The 27,092-nt window shown below is 43.2% G+C and overlaps 3 long non-coding RNA genes across 7 annotated transcripts; 1 reads left to right on the top strand and 2 right to left on the bottom strand.

Moving 5' to 3' along the window:
* Positions 1-7,405: 7,405 nt before the first annotated feature.
* Positions 7,406-8,751, top strand: LOC132455302 (uncharacterized). The gene is made up of 3 exons (XR_009525154.1): positions 7,406-7,548; positions 8,275-8,352; positions 8,502-8,751. It is a non-coding gene; the product is annotated as an uncharacterized LOC132455302 (long non-coding RNA).
* Positions 8,752-15,394: 6,643 nt separating this feature from the next.
* LOC132455312 (uncharacterized) lies at positions 15,395-25,632 on the bottom strand. 5 transcript variants are annotated; one of them, XR_009525172.1, is made up of 9 exons: positions 25,294-25,632; positions 24,889-24,935; positions 23,237-24,461; positions 17,106-17,754; positions 16,889-16,952; positions 16,719-16,797; positions 16,534-16,645; positions 16,129-16,216; positions 15,395-15,910 (listed from the first exon to the last, which is right to left on the bottom strand). It is a non-coding gene; the product is annotated as an uncharacterized LOC132455312 (long non-coding RNA). The 5 variants fall into 5 exon arrangements; XR_009525169.1 differs by lacking the exon at positions 25,294-25,632 and having other exon boundaries at positions 24,889-25,284; XR_009525173.1 differs by lacking the exons at positions 23,237-24,461; positions 25,294-25,632 and having other exon boundaries at positions 16,534-16,612; positions 17,106-18,987; positions 24,889-25,286.
* On the bottom strand, positions 20,248-22,576 carry LOC132455336 (uncharacterized). Its single transcript, XR_009525200.1, has 3 exons — positions 20,925-22,576; positions 20,583-20,684; positions 20,248-20,298 (listed from the first exon to the last, which is right to left on the bottom strand). It is a non-coding gene; the product is annotated as an uncharacterized LOC132455336 (long non-coding RNA).
* Positions 25,633-27,092: the final 1,460 nt, after the last annotated feature.

Here is a 27,092-nt window from a genome sequence, read left to right on the forward strand (position 1 = left end):
ACATGTCACAAGAGGAGAAATTAGCTGCTGACGGGGTAACTGTAGGAGCGGGGGTTGCTTTGTTGATTTCTTTATCTAGGGCTATAGCTGTGGTCAAAGCGGGAAGTGTGCGTTGTCTGGGCGGCTGCCTGAACTGAGCTGCAGGAAATTATGTTCACACGTTTCTTCATTCATTCATGAAGGCTATACCGGTGAACGGTGACGTCAGACTCACGCCCACCTACAAACCAATCAATGTCCAGTATCAGCCTGTCCTCTCGGAAAATACGACCACGTTGGTTTGTTCCGCCACAGATTACGACCCATTGGAATTTATCCAAAACGAGCGAACGAGGCCCTCTACATGTGCGGGCAACCCTTTCTCATCAAAATTACGTTCCCAGAGAACTATTCGGCATTCTCAATTACGTTTGTCTAAAAAACGTATTTTGTCCGTGATTACGTTTTATTGAACATATTGTAATAACCTCGCAGGTGACATAACGATGTCGAGTCATTAGTAATTGAAGGAACTTTTAATGGACCAAAACCAGGTCACTGAAACCCGTAACCAACGGCAGAAATCCCACCCAAAACAAACCCCGGTTACCCCGGCAACCCCCAACACGGTCTCACTCACGTGCAGGCCCCCACCCTCGTGTTCTTCCAAGGCCCTCCCCCAGCTGACCTAATGATTCGCCCTCACACTGATTGACAAGAAGAACATTACAATACATGCACACACAGAACAACTGGCATAACGGACAACGAAATACAATGCAACACATAACACAAAAACAATTTAATTGTCCCAGGGTCGCTACAATATCGTGAACACGAATTCGTTCTCAGCCTATTTTTGCCATTTATTTACCGTGTTACTATGGCAGAATAAAGAATAAATTCATGCATTATCATTCAACTTGAACATGTGTTTTTACAGTATAGAGTGGTGGAGAGGGATGACATATCGACAATAATGAACACACGAACAATGTTAATAGAACAACACGCAACCACATAACATCCCGAACCCATTAACCCCACTTAATCCTAACAACAAAACAAGTTAACAAAAGCCCCATTTGTCAACTGAGAACCCCAATTCCCAGAATCCCCCGCGGCTCCGGAACACGGCGTAGCTCATATTAATCTTTATTATCTGAATGGGAAATGCAATATTTTAGGACAGATACACCATTAAACGCGTTTCTAATGACATTTCTAGCGAGAAATGTACATTTTCCTTACATAATCTTCAGTCAGTGAATGTGTATGATCTTTATTAATCTTTATTATCTGAATGGGAAATGCAATATTTTAGGACCGATTCACCGTTAAACGTGTTTCTAATAACATTTCTAGCGAGAAATATACTTTTTACTTGCATAATCTTCAGTCAGTGATTGTGTCTGATCTTTAGTTTTATAGTTATTAGGATTTGATCGGCTCGCTCGCATGTTTCAACGACGTCAGGTTGCTTTCGCTAAACTAGCAGCTCACGTGCTTCCTGCGTTTGTGTTATTAAACTGTTACTTTAGGTAACTTTTAATGATATCATCTTGTTAGAAACACGTATATCTGCCCAGTCGCCAAAAGCATACCTACGTTGACAGTGTACGTTTCGTGAACACTGGATTACGTCGCATTTCAACATAAAATAGCGTGTTATACACACACACACACGCACGCACACGCACAGACACACACACACACACACAAGCACATACAAGCACACACACGCACGCACAGACACACAGACACAGACACACACACACACACACACGCACACGGTGCATTTCGCTGCTAAAACAACAACAAAAAAATATTCCCTCAAATAGTATTACTTTCAAAACGTTGGCCAAAATGGCCAATAATATCATTTTTTATTTGGGATGCTTCTAGGACATTTTGGGTGGATTTTGAACGGTATGTGGGGGGCACGTTTTTTGCAGGACCTGGCAACCCTGCGCTGTTGCCCGAGATCTGGATCCACCCCGGCGTGGTGCCGTCTCCTTTTGACCTTTTGACCCCAGACTTCTGGGGGAATAGCTGAATCAATTCATTAGTCAATCAGAAGCATGTAAATATCTTCACGGTGGCGTAAGAGGACGAACAAGGTGTCCTTCAACATCTACGCTTCCAGGCGATTGCAACGGTGCCACACATGAGCATATTCGAACATGTTTAATGGTAGTAATTAGCTGTCGAAATTGGAGGCCTTAATCAATACTGAGCAGCTATTGATTTGCTTCCCGATAAAGATTAGTCACAAATGACATGTTATTTAGCATCTACACGTTGAGCTGAGTCCAATGACACCAAGAACGACACTCTAGCTAATGGTAACATGTATTTTACATGGTACACCTAGGTCTAGGACATGATCTCGGTGTAGCAAGAGGCCGAGCTTGATCTCATTGGACTCAGCTTAACGTGTAGATGCTAATTAACATGTAATTTGTCAAAAATCTCCATCGGGAAGCAAATCTATAGCTGGTCATTATTGATAAAGGCCTCCAAAATCGACAGCTAATTACTACCCCGAAACATATTCAAATATGATCATGTGTGGCACTGTTGCAATCGTCTCGAAACGTAGATGTCAAAGGACACCTTGTTTGCTCTGTTGCACCACCGGGAAGATATTTTCATACTTCTAATGGATTGATTCATATTTGAAGGTTCTCGGAGTGAGACTTTAAGTGGCTGCAGCAGAAGTGTTGAGACGAAAGATGATATCAAGAGATTTATAGAATATTCCCATTCACATTATGATTCTTCGTCGTAACATCCGACCAAACATCCTTTACATTCACAGAGCGAAGATTATGAAAGTCCAGGCTCAGCAAGTGCTCCATCTCGTTGCACCTGCACCCAGCGGCTCGCTTGCAAGATTTTGGCCTGAAGTTCTTCCCAGACCTACACCCATAGCCATCCAACATGCATATCTGAGAATCAGGCCTCTCTTTAATAATGACAAAAAGTTATGAGAGAAACACACATTAACTTTTTGTTATCTCATAAGCGGCGTGGTGCCGGCTCCTTTTGGCCTTTTGACCCCCGACTTCAAAAACGTGGCCACAGGCCAGCTGTGTCTACACACCTTTAGCCACAAATGTACACCTCCATCCCACAAAAAATGGGGACTAGAAACTAACCTCTGTCTTACGTACATTTACTGTACTGTTGGAGGTCACGCCCCTTTGCCGACCTTTTCGAGATAGCTAGGGATGCTAAAATGTTTACACACATTTCCCGGGGCCCCGTGTACGACATATCCGAGATTTGGAGTTCTAGCCCTTAGAGAAAAAAGTTTTCCCAAATGGAGTGTCATTTGGACAAAGCCCTAACTTGGACCTCGGCTCCGAAACTTGGCCCGGTCGGACCCCGAGGGCAGGAAGGGGGGGCCCTTCCTGCCCGAAACTTGGCCCGGTCAGACCCCGAGGGCAGGCCCCCCCTTCCTGCCCTCGGGGTCCGACCGGGCCAAGTTTCGGAGCCGAGGTCCAAGTTAGGCCCTAGAATAAGGCATTAAAATTTCAGGGCGGTAGGACCTTCCTATCTCAAAAACTGTTTTTCCACCACATTCTGAACCATTAGGTCTTGCAGGCTACACTTCTGAGGGGCTTTGTCCAAATGACACTCCATTTGGGAAAACTTTTTTTCTCTAAGGGCTAGAACTCCAAATCTCGGATATGTCGTACACGGGGCCCCGGGAAATGTGTGTAAACATTTTAGCATCCCTAGCTATCTCGAAAAGGCTGGAAAAGGGGCGTGACCTCCAACAGTACAGTCAATGTACATAAGACAGAGGTTAGTTTCTAGGCCCCATTTTTTGCGGGATGGAGGTGTACATTTGTGGCTTAATGTGTGTAGACAGCGCTGACCTGTGGCCACCTCTTTGAAGTCTGGGGTCAAAAGGTCAAAAGGAGCCGGCACCACGCCGCTTATGAGATAACAAAAAGTGAATCTGTATTTCTCTCATTACATTTTGTCATTATTGAAGAGAGGCCTGATTCTCAGATATGCATATTGGACTGTTAGGGTATAGGTCTGGGAAGAACTTCAGGGCAAAATCTTGCAAGCGAGCCGCTGGGTGCAGGTGCAACGAGATGGAGCACTTGCTGAGCCTGGACTTTCATAATCTTCGCTCTGTGAATGTAAAGGATGTTTGGTCGGATGTTACGACGAAGAATCATAATGTGAATGGGAATATTCTATAAATCTCTTGATATCATCTTTCGTCTCAACACTTCTGCTGCAGCCACTTAAAGTCTCACTCCGAGAACCTTCAAATATGAATCAATCCATTAGAAGTATGAAAATATCTTCCCGGTGGTGCAACAGAGCAAACAAGGTGTCCTTTGACATCTACGTTTCGAGACGATTGCAACAGTGCCACACATGATCATATTTGAATATGTTTCGGGGTAGTAATTAGCTGTCGATTTTGGAGGCCTTTATCAATAATGACCAGCTATAGATTTGCTTCCCGATGGAGATTTTTGACAAATTACATGTTAATTAGCATCTACACGTTAAGCTGAGTCCAATGAGATCAAGCTCGGCCTCTTGCTACACCGAGATCATGTCCTAGACCTAGGTGTACCATGTAAAATACATGTTACCATTAGCTAGAGTGTCGTTCTTGGTGTCATTGGACTCAACGTCATTGGACTCAAAGCTCAACGTGTAGATGCTAAATAACATGTCATTTGTGAATAATCTTTATCGGGAAGCAAATCAATAGCTGCTCAGTATTGATTAAGGCCTCCAATTTCGACAGCTAATTACTACCATTAAACATGTTCGAATATGCTCATGTGTGGCACCGTTGCAATCGCCTGGAAGCGTAGATGTTGAAGGACACCTTGTTCGTCCTCTTACGCCACCGTGAAGATATTTACATGCTTCTGATTGACTAATGAATTGATTCAGCTATTCCCCCAGAAGTCTGGGGTCAAAAGGTCAAAAGGAGACGGCACCACGCCGGGGTGGATCCAGATCTCGGGCAACAGCGCAGGGTTGCCAGGTCCTGCAAAAAACGTGCCCCCCACATACCGTTCAAAATCCACCCAAAATGTCCTAGAAGCATCCCAAATAAAAAATGATATTATTGGCCATTTTGGCCAACGTTTTGAAAGTAATACTATTTGAGGGAATATTTTTTTGTTGTTGTTTTAGCAGCGAAATGCACCGTGTGCGTGTGTGTGTGTGTGTGTGTGTGTCTGTGTCTGTGTGTCTGTGCGTGCGTGTGCTTGTATGTGCTTGTGTGTGTGTGTGTGTGTCTGTGCGTGTGCGTGCGTGTGTGTGTGTGTATAACACGCTATTTTATGTTGAAATGCGACGTAATCCAGTGTTCACGAAACGTACACTGTCAACGTAGGTATGCTTTTGGCGACTGGGCAGATATACGTGTTTCTAACAAGATGATATCATTAAAAGTTACATAAAGTAACAGTTTAATAACACAAACGCAGGAAGCACGTGAGCTGCTAGTTTAGCGAAAGCAACCTGACGTCGTTGAAACATGCGAGCGAGCCGATCAAATCCTAATAACTATAAAACTAAAGATCAGACACAATCACTGACTGAAGATTATGCAAGTAAAAAGTATATTTCTCGCTAGAAATGTTATTAGAAACACGTTTAACGGTGAATCGGTCCTAAAATATTGCATTTCCCATTCAGATAATAAAGATTAATAAAGATCATACACATTCACTGACTGAAGATTATGTAAGGAAAATGTACATTTCTCGCTAGAAATGTCATTAGAAACGCGTTTAATGGTGTATCTGTCCTAAAATATTGCATTTCCCATTCAGATAATAAAGATTAATATGAGCTACGCCGTGTTCCGGAGCCGCGGGGGATTCTGGGAATTGGGGTTCTCAGTTGACAAATGGGGCTTTTGTTAACTTGTTTTGTTGTTAGGATTAAGTGGGGTTAATGGGTTCGGGATGTTATGTGGTTGCGTGTTGTTCTATTAACATTGTTCGTGTGTTCATTATTGTCGATACGTCATCCCTCTCCACCACTCTATACTGTAAAAACACATGTTCAAGTTGAATGATAATGCATGAATTTATTCTTTATTCTGCCATAGTAACACGGTAAATAAATGGCAAAAATAGGCTGAGAACGAATTCGTGTTCACGATATTGTAGCGACCCTGGGACAATTAAATTGTTTTTGTGTTATGTGTTGCATTGTATTTCGTTGTCCGTTATGCCAGTTGTTCTGTGTGTGCATGTATTGTAATGTTCTTCTTGTCAATCAGTGTGAGGGCGAATCATTAGGTCAGCTGGGGGAGGGCCTTGGAAGAACACGAGGGTGGGGGCCTGCACGTGAGTGAGACCGTGTTGGGGGTTGCCGGGGTAACCGGGGTTTGTTTTGGGTGGGATTTCTGCCGTTGGTTACGGGTTTCAGTGACCTGGTTTTGGTCCATTAAAAGTTCCTTCAATTACTAATGACTCGACATCGTTATGTCACCTGCGAGGTCATTACAATATGTTCAATAAAACGTAATCACGGACAAAATACGTTTTTTAGACAAACGTAATTGAGAATGCCGAATAGTTCTCTGGGAACGTAATTTTGATGAGAAAGGGTTGCCCGCACATGTAGAGGGCCTCGTTCGCTCGTTTTGGATAAATTCCAATGGGTCGTAATCTGTGGCGGAACAAACCAACGTGGTCGTATTTTCCGAGAGGACAGGCTGATACTGGACATTGATTGGTTTGTAGGTGGGCGTGAGTCTGACGTCACCGTTCACCGGTATAGCCTTCATGAATGAATGAAGATACGTTTCAATTAAATGTAGCCTGTAATCCAAGAGGTAGCTTAAATAAATAACAACAAAAATGTTGAGAACGAACCTATTTGCAATATGTTCAATAAGACGTAATCAGGGACAAAATAACGTTAAATTAAACGTTTCCCGAAAGGGAAATATGCCTTAATGACAATAATGTGCTATACGTTGACATTTAACATATTTGGAATGCGTTTCAACCAAACATAATCCTAGAGGTAAATGAATGGCAAAAAATAGGTTGACAACGAACGTATTTGCGATATGTTCAATAACACGTATCCACAGCCAAGATACGTTTTTCAGACAAAATACGTTAAATGAAACGTTCCCTGAAAGGGAGATATGCCTTAATGACAATAATGTGCTATACGTTGACATTTAACCTATCTGGGATACTAATCCTAGAGGTTAATAAATGGCAAAACAATAGGCTGACAACGAACGTATTTGCGATATGTTCAATAAAACGTATTCACGGCCAAGATACATTTTTCAGAAAAAATACGTTAAATGAAACGTTCCCTGAAAGGAAGATATGCCTTAATGACAATAATGTGCTATACGTTGACATTTAACCTATCTGGGATACGTTTCAACCAGAGCTATAGAGAGAGAGAGTTGCGACACTTCCATTGGACTCCGTTGTAGCGCCTACTTCCGGGGTATGGAGCCTCGAATAGTTCCAAACAACCATTTTACGGCGGAGGAGACCGTTCATTTCCATTGCTGGCCGCCGAGTAACTTCTGAGGTAAATCGATTAAATAGCTACCTCTTTTGAATTGTCAACTGTCTATATTGTATCAGAGGCCCTTTATGATGCATATACTGATCTTTATTTGTAAATGCACAGCGTAATTATATATATATTTATCTTGGTAGACGACCGATTGCTGGCTAGTTTGTTAGCTCGATTTCACCATCTGTGAAGGTATCTCCGGGGGTAAATTGATTAAATAGCTACCTCTTTTGAATTGTCAACTGTCTATATTGTATCAGGACCTTTATGATGCATATATTGATATTTATTTGTATATGCACAGCGTTATTATATATATTTTTTTATCTTGGTAGACGACCGATTGCCTGCTAGTTTGTTAGCTCGACTTCACCACCTGTGAAGGTATCTCCGGGGGTACATTGATTAAATAGCTACCTCTTTTGAATTGTCAACTGTCTATATTGTATCAGGACCTTTTATGATGCATATATTGATATTTATTTGTATATGGACAGCGTAATTATATATATTTTTATCTTGGTAGACGACCGATTGCCTGCTAGTTTGTTAGCTCGACTGCACAATGTGATGGTATCTACACCAACAATTACAAAGTTCAGTACTAGTGAATCTAACTTTTATTTAGTTAGTTATTTATGTTGGATTACTAGGATAATTTAGGTTGATTTAAGGACGGGTTTTATGATGCGATAGCTAGTAGAAATAACAGTGTTTGTTTAATTATATCCTGGAAAGGGTGATGTTCAGCACATGAAGCCCTACAGATGCCGCCGATTCAACAATGCTGATTATGATGGGCGGTCAATTTAACCTGTATGGCTTTTTCGTTTTAACTTCTTGTTGACTGAATTGTTTCTCTTTCTTAGTGCCAAATTGATTATCTTTCTTAGTGCCAAATTGATTCTTTTTTGTTTTGCAATAGCCCTCTCTGCTCTCCTTCTCATTAATTTTTCCTTTTCTAGTTGCCTTATTAGGTCCTCCACAGTCGCCCCATCAGTCCCTGGCAGTCTGGTCCCTGGAGCAGCTGGCCCTGGCAAAAGTTATTCCTTCACTGTTGACCCCTGACTGACTGGCCCTCGGCACACAAATCCCTGGATCACCTGCCCCTGGATCACCTGCCCCTGGATCACCTGCCCCTGGATCACCTGCCCCTGGCAATGTAACCTCTTGATTGCTCTCTCCGTCTCCTGTGATGTCCTTTTCAACGCTCTTGAAATCCACCTCAATTTCTCCCTCAATCTCTGTAATAATTACAAGGTAATGTTGCTGTTATATGTATTTTGCCTTTGTATTTGCAACTACTGTCATCTCCAATGTAATAAAATGAATTAAAGCAAAACATTTCTGTAATGTGAATTAAATCATCTGCCACAATCAGAAACCAATACAATTTATAAATGGATCTACCGGCAATTGTTAATTGGGTAGAAATGTGTTGATTATCTACATTGTGTGCAAATCCTCAGAGAATCCCTGCCTTCTGGTTGTTTTTTAAACTGAATGTACAAATATGAATTATGTAATCTCATTAGGAGTGTAGTCTATCCTTGAATTACATGAAATGGGGAATATTGTTAGCTGCATGGATCATACCGAAGTTTAATTTGGTGCAATATGTGTGGTCCGTTGCACTTGGTTCCGGAGGCACCCTCACAGAAGGGGGTTTCCTCCTCTTCGGTTTAGGGCGATGGATGAAAACTGTTGGGCCTGCATCGGGCCTCAACTTCAACATCCTATCTACTTTTGTGGCTTTGAATCTGTCATTTTCAAAGTGTACCTGTAGGTAGGCTTGTAAGATCAGTTTCCATTGCACTTCAAATATCATTGGAAAGTCATAATTCTCTACACTTAGAATTATTATGCCCTTTGAAATGCTAGCAAGTGATCTGAACATTACATCGTTTTTGACTGTTGGTGACTGTCAATAAGTTTTGACGGCTGACCATTGCCATCCATTTCTCCCTGCGCTCTTGGTCCTTGGGGAAGCCGTACATGTGATAACCCTTCTCGGACAGATTGGGGCATCCAAATGCTGCACAGCCAACCATGGTATGACCATTTATCTATAAAATGTTAGTTGTAACCAATGAACCATGACACCATTGAAGATCACAGAGCGGGTAACAACTGTTCCTCAACCACTTATGCCCTGACTTTTGAGAATAGGTTAGAGGTCAGAGTTCATGACCAAACGAGGATCCTCCCTCCTAAACCCATTTTGAATTTGCTCAGGGCTATTCTAAGTATTGTAACGGCATAAAGTATAGTATATTTGCAACGTTATATGTTAATGGTTTGCCCTAAGTATATAGTGTTCCCTGCTGTGTCCATTGTTGAATCTGTTCACACAATCGCAATCACTTGTTCTTGTCACACTAATTGTTTAATAAAAAAAATTACAATTTCATTCATCCAAGTGTAATGAGTTGTTATTCTTTAATATATTTGATACTTTGTGTGGCTTATATCTTTAAATGATCATGGTAGAACATCTTGAATACTTTGATTTCAACACAGATGTAAGGTAAAAGTTAAGGTTAGGCCAGTATGCTAACACGAACGTGAAGCTTTCCCTCCAAAACTTAAAAACGTATCTAAGTAATAGTACTTATAGATAGCTTTCAGTTGCCCCCCTACCGCTCTAAATGTAAAACTGACATTTACAAATATGCAATAATGCAATAACAGTCAGACAAATACTTGTATGTGATTTTTTCATACATATTTACCATTTAATATTGAAATCTCTGCTGTCGTCCCATAGAATAACATTGAAATCGCGGCGTGTTTGGAACTATTGAGGCTTACATGAACCACGTGACAACCACGTGACCACCCTGTCGGCGAGATCATAGCGTGTCGCAACTCTCTCTCTCTATAGCTCTGGTTTCAACCAAACATAATCCTAGAGGTTAATGAATGGCAAAAAATAGGCTGAGGACGAACGTATTTGCAATACGTTCAATAAAACGTAATCGCGGACAAAATACGTTTTATGACAAACGTAATTGAGAATGCCGAATAGTTCTATGGGAACGTAATTTTGACGAGACAGGGTTGCACACACACACACACACTCACGATTAACTGTATTAATCCCAAAAGGGGGATCTTCATTGTTCCAGCGAATATACGACCAATAATCTAAAGAGAAAATGACATTTAGCGAGCTGTACCTTAGCTTCTCTGTGATGAAAACATGTCGTGACCCGTGTAGTATGAAAATATAAAAGCACAAAAGAAGGAAAGTAAGATCCTTTGAAGGAAGAGATTCAGTTGTTCACAAAACACACAGTAAGTGTTCAGAACGGAGACAGAACGTGAACACTGTTCTAAAGGTTCTGAGTGAAGACTGAGCAGCTGGGCTCCTCAGTGAAGATCGAATGAGGAAGGAGACTTCGAACACAGCTCACTGCGTGAAAAGCCTTTATGATGAGGCCAGGGCAGGGCTTCACCAGAACACACACGCAGAACCTTATCAAGTGATAAGATAAGACGGAGTAAAGGTTTGATGAGGTCCCTATAAAGCTATGAACCACCAGGTGTCACGATGTTGGAGGTTAAAACAGTGGAACTAAAGTGACTTCTAGTCTACAAAGTACAATTGTATCGTCTGCGGTGAAATCATGTCACTCCCAACACCTAACCCCTAATTGTAAGAAAAGCTAAGGGAACACTTCTAATTTGAAGGAGAACAAAACCACTTTTCAGAGTTAGGAAACAGACAGGACAACAAACCAAACAAACATAGTAAAGAGATCTTTAGAAGAGTATCCACGCTGCTCGGATCAAATCAGGAGACGAGCTGGACCTGAGGAAGAGCTGTCAGTAAAACCATCAATCATTAACTTACTAAGGAGGACAACTGGTTTACCTGTAGCCCACAGACTCTCTCTCTCTCTCCCTCCCCCTCTCCCCCTCTCTCTCTCTCATTCCCCCTCTCCCCCTCTCCCTCTCTCATATTAATCCCAAAGGGATAAGGGTCAAAAGTAGAGCAACGAGAGATTTAGTGATAAATACAAGTATAAAATATAATAAAAATAAATTAAAGATTAAAATAAAGATAAAAAACGATGGACACTGTATACATATAGTTTATATGCTCAGTATAATTGCATATGATAATTTGTGTATGCATCGATATGAATAAATCAAGTTAAACATAGACTCCTAAATAATAATACCCCACCAAACAGACAGTCAGTCATAGTTAGATATTATAATATCAACCCCACCCAAATAGAAAGTCAGTTATATAGATTATATTATAAAGTAAAGACAAACAGAACAAACAGGGCAAACCAAAAATAAGGTATAAACAATATACATTTAAAATGATGCGTGTAAATGATAAAGTCGCAAAGCACATGGTCGTCAGTTTGGTTTGAAATGTGCCGGGGACAGAGACGCATTCAGAAGTGCATTTTCAGAAGTGCTGAGTACAATGAGGACGCACTCTTTTTTCTCTCTTTAGTGCCGGTAATGAAAGGTTCTGAAAGACGGCGTACCCATGGAGCTAATTACTAAGGAATAAAATGTAAAATCTGACTGGCACGCTTTATGAAGAAAACGTTTCCAAAAAGCATCGGACACATGACTCACTATGTTCTGCTCCATGTATCCAATGTTGACAACGTGACATGACATGGCTACCAACATAAACAAGAGGAGTTATGAAAGGATATTAACTGCGTGTTTAAGTTCAGAAGGGCCAAAGGTGTGGCTACACACAGCACTACAAAAGTCGTCAAGATTGAAAAAGAAGAATATATTTGTTGCACAGCTGAACGCTGTATCACCTTATGAGCTGGCTGTTCTCAATTCACAACACGCATTCCATCCAATCTAGCCTACATCAGGCCTTCTGACCAAACCTCATGCACTCCCCCCCAAAATTATTCCAGAATTCAAGCAAAGCAAGAATGACTAGAAGCAGGGGTGATTCTAGGGTCAGAGCTTTAGGGGTGCTGAGCTCCCAATGAGCCCCACTGCCACCACCCACCATTTTTTCCACACAAAAACGAAAATATGTCAAAAAATAACTTTCATTTTAACATTGGTTCAACTAACTCCAAAATACGGATTATTTCTATTTTTTTTTAGCCCTTTCCAGAACACCAGCTTTATTGTGCCAGTTCACACAGACAGCCCCCTGTAACAAACACAAAACCTGCTTCACTCAGCTGGTTTTCCTGACCGTTAACTCCAAGTGCCTCCTTTTGTATCAACAGTCATTCGATTAGATTAGATTAAACTTTATTGTCATTGAACAAAGTACTAGGTACAAGGGACTTGGACAACAAATCTTCTGTTAATTATTTACGAATGGCCATCACTATTCTACTTGGTTGCACACCTATCTGAACATTCATAAACCAATATAAGTCAGCAATAATTCATAATAATACATGCTTCACATCAAGAGCAAAAAAAGTCCAAAAAATCTATGTCGCCGCACTTTGAGGGTGGCAAACCTGTCAATGACCCTTTGGTGTTCAATTCTTTCAAGCAACTCCTTCGCAATGGACATCACAGCTGCTGGAGTCTGCTTTGGCCTGTGGTCCTCCTGAGCCATGTATGGAGCCGACGCAAGGCACTAAAAGACTGCTCACATGTACAGGTGCTTCTAGGTTTCATAAACATCTGGGACTTAGCCCAGAGGGAAAAGAAAAGTATCCCTTTGGGCATACAAAAAAACAGCTTTAAATAGCTACCTGACTGCTTTGCTGCTTATCCCCAAAGATCTAAAGTTCTATTCAATCTATTTCAGAGTAAAATGAATGGAAGTGGGTCTATATATATATATATATATGAGAGAAAAAAATATTCTTTTACTTTATTTATTTTACCCAGAAATTATATTCAGGGCTAATTAACTAATATCCGGCGCTTTAGCCCCGAATAAAACAGCGTTGTGACGCCACCGAGTACAAGTACACAGGACACTGCCTAAGTATGAGTATAAGTACCCAGGATAGTGACTCAGTATGAGTATAATGCCGCTTTTCCACCGCAATGTAGCTCGACTCGACACGACACGACTCGACACGGTAGCAGCACGGGTCGTTTTCCACCGCAAATAGTACCTCCTGGACGTGGGCGGGGTCGGCTGCGCGAAAGGGCCGTGACGTATTTTTGTACGCGACGCAAACGACACCTACGTAACCCACACATGGACAGAACCCACATAACAACAATGGAGAACATCGATGCGATGGTATTCGTGTTCGTATTATTAGCTGGCATGTTGAAGTGGAATATGTTGGCTGCGGCGCTGCTATGGCTGTTACCAGCATGGTTGCCATGTCGCTCTCGTGACTACGTCACACTCTCTGGCCAATCAGTGGCCGGCCGTCTGCCGACGTCACCTTTTAGCATCGGCTCAGCTCGCTTGGAACCTAGAGCGAGGCGGTACTAGAAAAAGCAGCCACTTCAGGTACCATGTTTTCGCGGCAGAAACGCAAAAAAGGCGAGCTGAGTCGAGTCGAGTCGAGTCGTGTCGAGCGGGTACCATGCAGTGGAAAAGCGGCATAAGTACACAGGTTAGTGGCTCAGTATAAGTACACAGGATACTGGCTCAGTATGAGTACAAATACACAGGTTAGTGGCTCAGAATGAGTGTAAGTACACAGGTTACTGGCTCAGTATGAGCATAAGTACACAGGTTAGTGGCTCAGTATGAGTACAAGTACACAGGTTACTGGCTCAGTATGAGTATAAGTACACAGGTTACTGGCTCAGTATGAGTATAAGTACACAGGTTACTGGCTCAGTATGTGTATAAGTACCCAGGATACTGGCTCAGTATGAGTATAAGTACACAGGATACTGGCTCAGTATGTGTATAAGTACACAGGTTAGTGGCTCAGTATGAGTATAAGTACACAGGTTAGTGGCTCAGTATGAGTATAAGTACCCAGGATACTGGCTCAGTATGAGTATAAGTACACAGGATACTGGCTCAGTATGAGTATAAGTACACAGGATACTGGCTCAGTATGAGTATAAGTACACAGGATACTGGCTCAGTATGAGTATAAGTACACAGGTTACTGGCTCAGTATGTGTATAAGTACCCAGGATACTGGCTCAGTATGAGTATAAGTACACAGGTTACTGGCTCAGTATGAGTATAAGTACACAGGATACTGGCTCAGTATGAGCTGGAGTGGGGGGCGTTGGAGGCCCTTTGTGGCCCCCTGCCATCCGTCGGACCCCGTCCTCCGCCACCTGACGTCCGGCCCGTCCATGGGAACGCCGTCGACGGCAGGGGTGTTTCTAGGTTTCATGAACATCCGGGGCTTAGCCCAGACGGAAAATGAAAATGCCCAAATTATTTCTATGCTTTAATTTGCATGAAAAAAAAAAAATCATAATGCTTCACATAAAACAAAATACACAGTTTATTTTAGCATAAAATAGCTACCTGACTGCTGTGCTGCTTATCCACTTCGAGTTATTTGCAGACAAACTAGACCAGCACATGAACATTTTAAAATGTAAATACACAGACGTCCCTGTATAATTAAGGTGTATGACAGCTCCCTCTGCTGGACAACAGTCTCACACCAAACTACATTTTCCGTTTGAACCAACGTAGCTATAGATAATTGATGTGAGACGGGTTGGTGGTCTGAACGTTTTGTAGTAGCAGAGAATGGCCTGCAGGGCAGTATGTACATTGTTAAATACATGAATAGGCTTGAATTTAGTAGTAATATGGAGGTTACATATTTTTACTAAATGGATTATGTGAACATTGCTGAATAACAATCGTGTATATTAAATGTATTGCAGGAGTCTAGCTTGACATTAACCAAGTTAAAGGACAAATAAATGAACCGCACCAAACATGTAGAAGTTAATGTGGGATTTTAATATATAAACAAAAACACTTGACAGAAGTTTAATACAATTTTGTAAAGGGAAGCAGAGGAAAACAATTTCCCGAATGAATCTTTTCAAAATGTCACCACCATTCCGAAAGCAAGTGAAGAGGTTTGTGTTAAAGCAGCCCTCCCTGACCAGCTCTGTCCCTGACTCTAAACCCTGACTCTCAACCCTAACGCTGAACCCTCTGAGGGCAGGAAGACGCGCCTTCAGTGTAAAGGTTCGAACCACAGAGAAGGAAGAAGAAGAGGAAGCAGTAGAGAGTAGTGAAGTAGTGAGGTTAGTGACAGACGTGAGGGAAAGGCGTGTGGAAGCACACGGTTACATGTGGGGTCAAGAGGATCACTCCCACTGGAGGTCATTGATCCATCAGCCTCAGACTGCTGAGCTCAGCAGGTCTTCTGGAGGACGAGGCTCAGATGAACTGAGGAGACGGGACCAGCAGGATGTCAGGATCAGGGCGGGTTCAGTTCAGGTGTGTCTGCCCGGACCAAACAAGGACATTGATTAGGTTCAATATTCAAAAGATGCAACATTTTCTGAACCAAAGACAAGTCATTAAGGAGCAGGCAGGCTTTAGGGCGCCTTGCTCAAGGACGCATCACTGTATTCTGAGGACTTGAACCCGGCACCATTGGTTTGAGAGTTGAACCCCCAACCCCCTACCTAGTCCACTATGTCCAGATATTGCAAACTTACGAGGAATCCTTGATGGTAGAGTTCTGGTTGTCCTCAGGATTTGCCTTCTAGATGTTTGGCTTCTCGATCAGTCCTCCAGATTCCTGGTCTGGTTACAAACGTAATTGGTCTCTAATGTAAGGTAACAAACACAGTAGTAATTTGTCTCTAATGTAAGGTAGCAAACACAGGAATAGTTGGGCTCTAATGTAAGGTAACAAACACAGTAGTAATTTGTCTCTAATGAAAGGTAACAAACACAGTAGTAGTTTGTCTCTAATGTAAGGTAACAAACAGTAGTAGTTGGGCTCTAATGTAAGCTGTAGTTTGTCTGGTAAACAATCACCGTAGTATGTCGTAACTATTACTGGACAAACTAATCCTGCGTTACAACAAGTCCACTCTGTTTACTTTATGCAAACTTACGAGGATCCTGTTTGGTAGAGTGATGTCGTCCTCCAGAGTCTTGGCTCCTCCATCAGCTCTCCTCAGCCAGAGTCCTGGTCTGGAACAAACAGTGCAAGTCTGGCCCCAACGTCTGGTAACAAACATGTAGTTAGTCTTATTTTTAAGCCCTTTATTTCCACTTTGTTAGGTTAATACAAACTTACAATCCTTGTTGGTAGAGTGATGGTCATCCTCCAGATTTGCGGCTCCCCTACCAACTTGCCCCCGCTCCAGAAACACGTTCTAGTAAGAAAACACAGCGGTAGTTGTGCATGTCAAAGTAACAGCTGTATTTTGCCCTTTAAGTCAACCATGTAAGTAAATACAAACTTACGAGGAATCCTTGTTGGTCGATTCCTAGTCGTCCTCCAGCAGCTCTCCTCAGACAGAGTCCTGGTCTGGAACAAACAGCGGAAGTCTTGCTTCAACATGTGGTAAAACAGATGAAGCGTCTGGTATATATGGTACAAACACCGGTAGTTTGTGGTAACCGTATTCTACTAGAAGTGGCAGTGAGTGTGATGATCACTTCAGAGTCAAGCTCCATCCACCCCACGACAGACGTCCTTCACCAGGCAAGGACTCCACCAGCTCCTCCACCAGGCAGGGCCTTCAGCACGGCTCCTCCATCAGCTCCTTCAGCACGGCTCCTCCATCAGCTCCTTCAGCACACTTTACCTCCTCAGCTGAAGAGCACAACTTCAGCTCGAAGAGCGCACTAGTTGGAGTTCCCAGATTGGTTCTGATTTAAGGAAACCAATCGTTCAGCTAGTCCTGTCCGAAACAAATACAGTTCAGCCTGAGAAGACGTGCAACTGAGAAAAAGACAAGATCCACAGGGCTCTCCATCAATCCAGCCAGGTAGGAAGAGCCGTCTCATTACAGGGCTGAAGGTCATCTTGAATATCCAATTAGGTCCCTTTCCAACATCAGAGTCTCCTTTTGGAATTCCTTTAGGTGTCCATCCTCCATTGATCCTGATTGGTGAAGTCCTAGATTGAAGTCACTGATCTGAACATGCCGCTTGCATCCTTTTACACTTGAGTTGGATACTCTCCTTCCTGCCCAGTGTGTTGGATATCGCTCCGCAGCGTCGCTCTGGGCTCTTCATGTCTACTGGAGGCCCTTAAATAAACATGTGGCCGTCCATCAGGGATGATTTATTTGACCATTCCAATATCCCAAGCCAATCACACAGACCTCCGGATGAACATTATCACTGTCAAAGCAAGCCGGACAAGCCGGCCACACACACACATAGAACCAATGATTCGCACGTAGAACCCCATGCAGGTGTGAGTGGGAGACACGCACAGTAGAACCCTTGCGATGCTCAATAATCATCCATCTCATGTCAAACCCAAACACACACACCACTGAGCCACAAAAGGCCAAACAATCATGCAGGGTAAAAACCTCATGCCAAATAATATTCCATCATCCAACCCCAGCTCTCCTGCCAGGGCACCCAGAACAGAACAACCAATGACTCCAGAGAAGTAAATTATGTACAACATTCTTCAGTGGCGTCCCACATTGGTGATGGATTATGCTTGGCGTCTCCAAAATGTCTCCAAGGTTGATTCAACGTCTCTGAATTCATGTCTTTGTAGTCCAGTGGTTTCCTGAATGAGGGGCCTTCACAGATGCAAACGGTGCAGCTTTAGTCAGCCTGACGACAGGAAGGAGGTCCTCTGTTCAGAAGACAACCCAGGGGAGGGGGTGGCTCTTGAGGAGCAGGATCCATATGGGGATGGCCCCTAAAAAGACCTTTGAAATTAAACTGTTCCTGAGGAGTCACGATGCCTGGAGGGGACTGTTGAACGTGTACCATGGTTCTCTGTGTCGGAGTGAAGTTGTGTTTTAGTCGTTGAGATGAGGAGTCCCCTCATCTCCCCCTGGTGTTTCACCTTCGGAATCCCTGTCTCCATCTTAAAGAACATTCCAGTCCATGTAACTGACGTCACAACAGTTCCTCAAACACTTGGCTTCCCTTGAAGGGGCATGTCTACAGACCTGTAGACTTCAGACAGCTCTGTATCCCAGTATGCACCTCTGCACACTCAGACCACACCCTTCTCAGTCAAGCAACACTCATTTGATGAAGATGCAGAGCTCAGGAGAGTAGCTGGAAAGAAGACTGAAGATATCAGAACCCAACCCATTACTCCAGCTTACAACAATAACTTGGAGCCTGTAACCATTTTAACAATCCATTAAAACCAACATAAACCAAACACCTCAGTAACCCATGAACTAATAAAACATCCTTACTACTCAGACAAACTTCAGGTAACGGGTTAACTCGCCAGGAAGCCAAAATACATCAATGTGCCCAAGAGTAATGAGAAACGTATGACTTACAGTTTGCAGTTCAACTTCATGGTCAAGTTGGGATACTCACAGAACTGCAGTTAAATATCCATGATAGACCTTTGAAGGAAGGAACAGTTTACTCATGGTCACCAAACCTGGGCACTGTCCCACAGTTCAACATCTACAATCTCCATTAAATCAGATAAATGAATGACAATACAAATTCAGGGCTTTTAGGATCATCCAACCTTTAAATAATGATTAAGATAATTACCTAATCCAGCTTTTTAATATAAATTATACTAATTATTTGACTGTCATTACTCAAGAGTGATCTAACTCTTACTTTGACAAGTTTGAATGTATAGTCTCTAAAATGTTACTTTCAGGTATAATCAATGCATACATTTCAAATGAGAGTTAAACAACCACAATCCCCGATTTCCTTCACTCATTATCGGTGATTTATATAAAACATACAAGTCACGTCAGTTGTGCTTTGCCACACAATTCTACTCAAATCAGGAGTAGTTGGTCTCTAATGTAAGGTAACAAACACAGGAGTAGTTTGTCTCTAATGTAAGGTAATAAACACAGGAGTAGTTGGGCTCTAATGTAAGGTAACAAACACAGGAATGGTTGGGCTCTAATGTAAGGTAACAAACACAGGAGTAGTTCGTTTCTAATGTAAGGTCACAAACACAGGAGTAGTTGGGCTCTAATGGCGCATAACAAAGTAGCAGCTGTAGTTCGTCTGGTAAACAACCACAGTAGTATGCCGTAACTTTAACTGGAAAAACTAATCCTGCGTTACAACAAGTCCACTCTGTTTATTTTATGCAAACTTACGAGGATCCTGGTTGGTAGAGTGATGTCGTCCTCCAGATTTGCGGCTCCCCTACCAACTCGCCTCCGCACCAGAAACACATTCTAGTAAGAAAACACAGCGGTAGTTGGTTAACGCATGTCAAAGTAACAGCTGTATGTTCCCCTTTAAGTCAACCATGTAAAGTCAATACAATCTTTCGAGGAATCCTTGTTGGTCGATTCCTAGTCGTCCTCCAGCAGCTCTCCTCAGACAGAGACCTGGAACAAACAGCGGAAGTCTTGCTTCAACATGTGGTAAAACAGATGTAGTCATCTGGTATATGTGGTACAAACGCCGGTAGTTTGTGGTAGCAGTATTCTACGAGAAGTTGCAGTGAGTGTGATGATCACTTCAGAGTCAAGCTCCATCTACCCCACGACAGACGTCCTTCACCAGGCACGGCCTCCACCAGCTCCTCCACCAGGCATGGCCTTCAGCACGACACCTCCATCAGCTCCTTCAGCACGCCTCCTCCATCAGCTCCTCCATCGGCTCCATCAGCTCCTTCATCGGCTCCTTCAGCACGGCTCCTCCAGCTCCTTCAGCCATGGATTCTTGGTCTGGTTACAAACACAGTTGGTCTCAGCAGTAAATCACCTGGGGACGCAACACACCCCACCTCCTGCATCTGAGGTTCACTTGTAAAATTGAAGTCAAATTTAAACACTTAAATTAGACAACGTCTGCAGAATGTCACGTTCAGCAATTCATCCACTACGGTCGTAGCAGCACTCGTAACAATAATGGCTATTATTACTACAATAATTTAGAGTAATAAGATGATCAAAACCAGACCTAAACTACCGTGGATTTTAGCGTTTCAGATGAGCTTTGTGATGGTTACCCTCTGGTCCGGTGCTGCAGGCCCCTGGTCTCCAGCCTCAGTCTCCGGTCCATCCTGCCACCACAAGCCTCCGGTCTCCAGCCTCTCAGCCTCGCCTTTCAGCTACAGCAGGAGGTTTATATCAGCATTTGCCCAACAATAAACTTAATTGACTCAACCGAAACCGAGTTACACGATTAATTTAACTATTATTTTATAACTCAAGGCTAGAAAAGACTTGAGACCAGACATGAGGATGCCGTTTTTGGGAATGAAGACAGAGCAGTCCATAAGTTTAAAGAAGTGGTTCAGCCCAAGCATTGAAACTGACCTGAGAAGACTCTACTCACACAGAGCACTAACCTGTTCTGGAGGACTTCTGACAGGAGGTGGAGGTCTGGCTCTGGGTGAGGAGGCGGAGGTCTGGCCCTGGGTGAGGAGGTGGAGGTCTGGCTCTGCCTGAGGAGGTGGAGGTCTGGCTCTGGGTGAGGAGGTGGAGGTCTTGCTCTGGGTGAGGAGGCAGACACCTTGGGAGAAACTACAAGTTACCTTTTTAACCTTGTACAGTTCTATAGTATCTTCTACTGTAACATGTGGGAAGGACGGCCATTATTTTAGCTTTGATATTATCCAGTTGGTTACCCTGCACCAAAGTCGTTGTTTAGCGTCATTCCATTTGGTAGGGTTTAACTTCTGTGGCAATTAATGACAGCAGATTTTTAGAACGTACAAAAGCTGAAGTAACGAAGAACACTAAGCAGTATCAATATTAAATCAAATATACTCAGCCATATTCAGGTGCTGGGTTCCGTTGAAGAAATGTCAAATTGTCTTCCACCTTGAAATGATTTTCAGCCTTCTCCGATGTCAAAAATGGGCCCCAAATAGAACGCTGTTTTGTACGCAGCGAGAGTCCGGTCACGTCATTGTGGTTAAAAGTACGGCGCAACCATCGGAAATTATCAACATATTGTACGACGTACGTGTCTGTCAGTATGTATTAAATATCAAAGTTAAGTTGTTTAAGATACGGGGAAACAATTCCCGATGGAAACGACTGAAAAAATTGTTTCCGTTGGCAACGGCTCGAGGTTACGCAAATACAATCCAGAACGTTCTGCCAGATTCCCTCAGGGGACTCCCGTCCAACTAACTGCCAGGTGGTTTCTTATGGTCGTCAAGACTACAACGTTCTATGCTAACCATTGGGACTAAATCAAGTGACCGCACTCAGAACCTTCCACGGCGGGAAGCACAAACCGTCCGACCGGAATCCGAACATTCCGGCCGGAACCAACCAAAGAAAAAACAGAACCAGCGCCTCACCTTGAGCTGAACGGAGGAAGATCCTGAAGTCCAGCGATGATCTTCATTAAAACACAGCCAACAGACTTACCTTGAGGAGATCTGTTTGTTGCTCTTGGTCATTACTACTATTCAGTGTACCTTTACATTATTATGCACCCAGTGTGTACAAGTTATCACTCAAAAACGTAAGAAGAACCAAAACTACCATGTACGTCCCACAACAACTTTAAAGCTAAAATAATTCAATACAAAACCGTGTCTACATTTTATAATTATCTAGATTATTCAGGGTACAAACCATACGGAGCAAATCTAAACGTTGAGCTCACAGAGAGCCGACCATAGCCCTGCAACGTCACCCTGACCGACTCATCACCAACAGCAAATCATGCCAGCCAGCCAACACATTTACAGGTCCAGTGAGAAGTTGGCATCTGAGCGAAAGGACTGCCCATAATAAAAAGAAGCCCAATTCCTGAACTATCCAACCATCCTCATGGTTTAAAGATTTACAGACTTGACATGCCATTGTGTTCTAATCACCTTCGTCTGCTCCCTCGTTACTTATAAAACTCTACATCTCCATCACTAGAGCGTTGCATCCTACTCATGGGGGTGTGGTCTGAGTGAGCAGAGATGCATGCTGGGATACAGTGCTTTCTGAAGTCTTCAGTTCTATAGACACGCCCCTCAGGAGAAACCAAGTGTTTGAGCAGGAATATCCTTCAAGATGGCGCCAGGATTCTCAGAGGAGAAAGGCCAAGAGGAAGATCTGCGGGTTCTTCCGCTCAGCCAGTGGAACACAACAACGGTCTTCATCAGAGTACCATGGAACATCCTCCTCTTTACACCTTGAAGCACCAGTGAAGGTTTCCTTTCCTCCTCAGCTGAAGAGCACAACTTCAGCTCGAAGAGCGCACTAGTTGGAGTTCCCAGATTGGTTGTGATTTAAGGGAACCAATCGTTCAGCTAGTCCTGTCAGAAACAAATACATTTCGGCCTAAGAAGACGTGCAACTGAGAAAAGCCTGTTAGGAAGAGCCGTCTCATTACAGGTCTGAAGGTCATCTTGAATATCCATTTAGGTCCCTTTCCAACGTCAGAGTCTCCTTTTGGAATTCCTTTTGGTGTCCATCCTCCATTGATCCTGATTGGTGTAGTCCTAGTTTGAAGTCACTGATCTGAACACGCCGCTTGCATCCTTTTACACTTGAGTTGGATACTCTCCTTCCTGCCCAGGGTGTTGGATATCGCTCCGCAGCGTTGCTCTGGGCTCTGCATGTCTACTGGAGGCTCTTAAGTAAACGTGTGTCCGTTCATCAGGTATGATTTATTTGCGCATTCCAACATCCCAAGCCAATCACAGACCCCCGTATGAACATTATCACTGTCAAAGCAAGCCGGACACACACACATAGAACCCAGGACATGCAGGTAGAACCCCATGCCAGGTGTGAGTGGGAGACACGCACACACAGTAGAACCCTAGCTCAAAAATCATCCATTCCATGTCAAACCCAAACACACACACAACTGAGCCATAAAAGGCCAAACAATCATGCAGGGTAAAAACCTCATGCCAAATAACGTTCCATCATCCAACCCCAGCTCTCCTGCCAGGGCAACCAGAACAGAACAACCAATGTCTCCAGAGAAGGAAATGATTTACAATTTTTTTCAGTGGCGTCCCACATTGGTGATGGATTATGCTTGGCGTCTCCAAAATGTCTCCAAGGTTGATTCGACGTCTATGAAGTCATGTCTTTGTAGTCCAGTGGTTTCCTGAATGAGGAGCATTCACAGATGCAAGTGGTTTTGCTTTAGTCAGCCTGAGGACAGGAAGGAGGTCATCTGTTCAGAAGACCACACAGTGGAGGGGGGTGGCTCTTGAGGAGCAGGATCCATCTGGGAATGGCCCCAAATAAGACCTTCTTGGTAATGAAACTGCTCCTGAGGAGTCAGGATGCCTGGAGGGGACTGTTGAATGTGTTCCATGGTTATGTATCAGACTGAAGTTGTGTTTTAGTCGTTGAGATGAGGAGTCCCCTCATCTCCCCCTGGTGTTTCTCCTTCTGAATCCCTGTCTCCATCTTAAAGAACATTCCAGTCCATGTAACTGACGTTACGACGGTTTCTCAAACGCTCGGTTTCCCCTGAGGGGGCGTGTCTACAGACCTGTAGACTTCAGACAGCTCTGTATCCCAGTATGCACCTCTGCTCACTCAGATCACACCCGCATCAGTAAAGCAACGCTCATGTGATGAAGATGCAGAGCTCAGGAGAGTAGCTGGAAAGAAGACTGAAGACATCAGAACCCAAACCATTACTCCAGCTTACAACAATAACTTGGAGCCTGTAACCTTTTAAACAAATCATTAAAACCAATATAAACCAAACACCTAAGTAACTCATGAACCAATAAAACATCCTCACTACTCAAATCAACCTTCAGGTAACGGGTTAACTCGCCAGGAAGCCAAAATACATCAACGTGCCCAATATTAATGAGAAACTTATGACTTACAGTTTGAAGTTCATCTTGATGGTTAAGTTGGGATACTCACAGAACTGCAGTTAAATATCCATGCTAGACCTTTGAAGGAAGGAACAGTTTACTCATGGTCCCCAAACTTGGGCACTGTCCCACAGTTCAACATCTACCATCTCCATTAAATCAGGTAAATGAATGACAATACAAATGCAGGGCTTTTGGGATCATCAAACTTTTAAATAATGATTAAGATAATTAACTAATCCAGCTTTTTAATACAAGTTATACTAATTATTTGACTGTCATTAGTCAAGAGTGATTTACCTCCTACTTTGACAAGTTTGAATGTATAGTCTATAGTATTTATTATTTTTTTTTTTTTCCACAATGTCTTGTTTTTTTAAACGATTTATGATGACTATATGCTCTGTAAGGTGACCATGGGTGTCTTGAAAGGCGCATCTAAATTAAATGTATTATTATTAATTAAAATGCTACTTTCATGTATAATCCACACAATTCTACTCACATCAGGTTCAGATGAGATGCTCCTCTTTACTTCAAAAAGTCTTTAACCTGTGAAACAGGAAGAGATGTCAAATAAGTCACAACAGACTTTTGCCAAACAGTGGAGGACTCCAACGTGCTGTCCGGCTCCCTCTTAAGTGAAACGCACCAGATGCAACCAATTAACTGATTAAGAAAACCACTTTGCAGGCGAGCTGCGGCAGGGGAGCTAATTAGAAAAGCTCAATGCAGGTTTGGTGCCCTCTGGTCGCACTTGGTAACAGTGCGAGGCTATTTCAGCTCCGTGTTCGATCTTAAATGACCGCCCTCATTTTACAATACAACTTTATTTATCCCACTAGGGGCAATTAGTTTGAGCAGCTTGCATACAGACACAGTAACATACAAACAACAAATACACGTACACAGCTACGGAGCGTTTAGTAGTCGAGTTGCAGAGGGGATGAACGACTTGGAATGGCGGTTTGTTCTGCAAGCAGGTGAAGCGTAGCGACGCCCTGATGGCAACACGGAGAATTCACTTTTAAGAGCATGACCAGAAGAAGACAACATCCCTGCTGCTTTCTTAATGATTGGCCGATTGCAAAAATAATTCAAGTCCCTTTGTTTAACTCCGGTGATCTTAGAACAGATGTTGACAATACTGTTCAGGCTGTTTCTGTCTTTTACTGTCAGGCTGTGAAACCAGCAGATAAAAGAAAAGCTCAGGAGACTCTCGATAAAAGATTGATAAAAACGACAGAGGATGACAGGACTTACAAAAAAAAAGGAATTTAGTTTGCGGAGAAGGTGAATTCTCTGTTGCCCTCGCTTCACAATAGCCTCAGTGTTAACATCAAACTTAAGGTGATCATCAAATATAGTACCCAGATATTTATAAGATGTAACTATTTCCACACTTTCCTTATGTATGCTACACTCTTTGGCTGTATTCCTGTCCCATTAATTAAAGGGATGAGTCTGATTTGACTGATTTAGATTCATACTTCTAAACGAAAAAAGTCTTCATTCAATTCACCTTAGAGTGTGTGTGTGTGTGTGTGTGTGTGTGTGTGTGTGTGTGTGTGTGTGATGTCAAGTTGGTGAAAAGGAAGTCACCTGCGATCTTGCGTCCCTGTGTATGTAGTGAGCGGATGTGGACAGCAGAGGGCGACGTTACCACACAAGAACATCTGCTCTCTGAGCGCTCTGCGAGATACCGTCTCCATTGCAACCGTAACTTGGCAGCATCCTGAACGGCCCTTTGAGGAGTGAGAAGGAAGCTTTCATCAAAGAGACCAGAGAGACTCGTTCACTGGTTGAACTGGAGTCATCGCCCACCACACACACATAGATTCACACACACACACACACACACACACACACACACACACACACACACACACACACACACACACACACACACACACACACACACACACACACACACACACACACACACACACACACACACACACACACACACACACACACACACACACACACACACACACACACACCTTCTCCCCCCTAATCCTTTTCTCCTCTCCTTCCTCCCTTCTCCGTCTCTCTTCCACGCATATCGCATTTTTATTGCCTCTACTCAAGAGAATAGATTTGGATGGGGATTTCTAGGTTTCATAAACGGAGGGAAAATGAAAATGCTGTGCGGCAAATTCATCTTTATGCTTTATTGTGCATGCAAACTTTTTCATAATGCTTTATCTAAATAAACGAAATACGCGGTTTATCATAGCTTTAAATAGCTACCCGACTGCTGTGCTGCTTGTCCCCAAACATCTGAAGTTCCATTCAAGTTATTGCAGAGTAAAATTAATTAAAGTGAATTCCCTAAATTATAGAATAAGGCAGGTTGGACGTACCTTATTAGGGGTCCGAGCAGCGAGTGGTACTACGTAGTGAGCTACGTAGTGAGCGTCGTAGTAGCCTACCATTTAACTCTGATCGTGAGTTGCGTCTCTGTCGAATGGCTGGGTATGTTCAGCGAGGTTCGTAGTATACCCCGCCGGTCTGTTGTCTGGCCAGGCTCCTGCAGCACCGTCCGTCCACACCTGCAGACAATCTCCTAAGTAGGAGGGAGAGAAACACACGCATACACACAGCAGGGGCGGGGTCAAAGACCCGACTGGGTCCTCACGGTGTGCGTGCGTGCGTGCGTGCGCGCGCGTGCGTGCGTGCGTGCGCGTGCGTGCGTGCGCGCGCGTG

Source organism: Gadus macrocephalus, chromosome 4, assembly GCF_031168955.1.
Source record: "Gadus macrocephalus chromosome 4, ASM3116895v1".
In the NCBI taxonomy this organism is placed as follows: domain Eukaryota; kingdom Metazoa; phylum Chordata; class Actinopteri; order Gadiformes; family Gadidae; genus Gadus; species Gadus macrocephalus.